Source organism: Microtus oregoni, unplaced genomic scaffold, assembly GCF_018167655.1.
Source record: "Microtus oregoni isolate MIOR12 unplaced genomic scaffold, Mior012 000052F_000, whole genome shotgun sequence".
Taxonomy (NCBI): domain Eukaryota; kingdom Metazoa; phylum Chordata; class Mammalia; order Rodentia; family Cricetidae; genus Microtus; species Microtus oregoni.
In genome coordinates this window covers 5,332,479-5,335,071 of record NW_024543812.1, presented here as the reverse complement: position 1 = coordinate 5,335,071, position 2,593 = coordinate 5,332,479, and positions in this window count along the sequence as shown.

The window sequence follows — 2,593 nt, the reverse complement described above, 5'->3', positions numbered from 1 at the left end:
CCCTCTGCCTCTGTTTCCTGATTCCTGGAATTAAAGGTACATACTACCACTGACTGACCTCTAGTGCCTTAGCTCTGTACTCTGATCTTCAGTCAAGCTTGATTTGTTAAAACACAAACAAAATTTCACTACAAATAATATTCAAGTTTGTAAATTCACCACATTTCATTACGATTGACATCTAGGCTGTTTTCAAACTAAATGGCTACCTTGAAATCCGGTAATGATCAGGATGTATATTGAAGATGAGAATTTAGTAATGATTTGTGACACAGCTGCAGTCATGCTAAATATTTTTCATGCATTTAAGAAGAATCAAAAAAATTATTAATATTAGTTCCTAGATATCAGATCAGAAGATGTGGACCTTTTAATACTAGAAAATAAAATGGAAATAAGTTTGTTCTCTTGATATTGACAGTCATTTGGCTAAAGAGCAATTGAAGTGAAATGTGTAGATAAGAACAATGTTTTGTTTATTAAGAAATATAAAAGGATCTAATCACTGTACAAATACCTTCCTTGTTTGGTACTATGGTGAAAGCCGAATTTGATGATGGAGACATTGGGCTCCACCAATCCAAATCAACATTGATTCATGTGTTGAGTTCTACCTAGAATAGCAATTGTTATATGAATAGCCTGTGAAATGTGTCATTTTACATTTATCAGTTGATGGACATTTAGGTTGTTTCCACCTCCTGACTATAACTACTATGATTAAAGAATCAGTGAATATGGATACACTTGCATATCTGAAGGAACTTAGAAAGTTCTTTGGAAATATGCCAGGGTAGTTAGCTAGATGATAGAGTAGATATGTTTCTATTTTTTAGAGAAACCTCCTCCTAGGTTTCTATAGTGACTACTTGAGTTTTTATTGTTAATAGCAATGAGTAAATGTTATTTGCCCATATACACAATAGTATTAGATGTTATTTTATAACCATTCTGACTGGAATAAGATGGCATCTCATTTATTGAGCATTTCTATTTCTTATTTTGATAACTCTGTTTAATTAAATTAGTAACTTTTAAATTGTGTTGCCTTTAATTTTAATGCTTAGCTTTTGAGTTCTTTATATTTTAAATGCTAACTTTCTTTCATTTATTTTTCTGGTGCACAATTTCTTTTCCATTCTATAGGTGCCTCTGTATCTGAATGGTGACTTATTTTGTGATACAGGGGATTTCAATTTAATGAGATTCCATTTTTCTATTACTTTTTTATAATAATATTTCTAACTCTGAGAAATTCTCAGTGTATTTTGATCATATTCAGCCCTTACTCTACCTCCTAATTCCTCCTAGATTCCTCCAACCTCCATCCAGTTTCCTGAATCACAAAGACTATCAGTTCAAACTATGCTACCTCTGTTGTGGGAGGTCCCTCCGCTCCTCCAGCCAGTGGCTGCTGAGATGCCAGCCCATTGGGGCATGGTCTCTCTCTTTAAAAAAGCGGCCACTTTCCTCCTCACGCTCTTTTTGCTTCCTGCTCCGTTTCCGGCGACTAGACTCCTTCCTGATTGCGCAGAGGGCTGTTGTCTGGGACAGTGATCTGTAAGTTTTTCCCCTTTAAATAAATACCACCCTATTAATCATAATTCCAAACTGGTGTGGGATTGTTTATGACTTACGCCTTCATACCTCTATCTCTTTAATTTGGGGTCATCTAGTAGGGGTATCATTGACCTACTAAAAGCTACACCATTAAAGAAAATTGACTTGCCAACCACAGAAACCATGAAGTATAAATAGTTTCTTAGCTAGTAATGAGAACTCCTAGACTCTAGCTTTTTTTTTTTTTTTTGAGGAAGGTTATTTTCTTTTTTATTACTTTATAAATAATACCAATCAAAATTTCCACTTCCCTCCCACTCCCCCACTCCCTCTTCCCCCTCCCTCTCCAGTCCTAAGAGAGGGCAGGGTCCCCTGCCCTGTGGGAAGTTCAAGGTCCTCCCCACTCCATTCAGGCTTAGGAAGGTATGCATCCAAATAGAATAGGATTCCCAAAAAGTCAGTACTGCAGTAGAGACAAATCACCATGCCATTATCATTGGATTCTTAGTCTGCCCCAATTTTCAGCCACATTCAGAGGGTCCAGTTTGATCACATGCTCTGTTCAGTCCCAGTCCAGCAGGATTTGGTGAGCTCCCATTAGATCAGACACCCTGTCTCAGTGGGTGGACAAACCCCTTAAGGTCCTGACTTCGTTGCTGATATTCTCCCTCCTTCTGCTCTTCAACTGGACCTTGGGAGCTCAGTCAAGTGCTCCGATGTAAATCTCTGTCTCTATCTCCGTCCATTGCCAGACAAAGGTTCTATGGCACATCTACAAATTAGAGTACTACTCAGCAGTAAAAAAAAAAAAAAATTGACATCTTGAATTTTGCATGCAAATGGATGAAAATAGAAAACACTGTCTTGAGTGAGATAACCCAGACCCAAAAATATGAATATGGTATGTATTCACTCATTAGTGGATTGTAGCCATAAACAAAGGACACTGACCCTACAGTTTGCGATCCTGGTGAAGTTAAGTAATAAAGTGAACCCAAAGAAAAGCATATATAGATCCTCCTGGAAGTTGGAA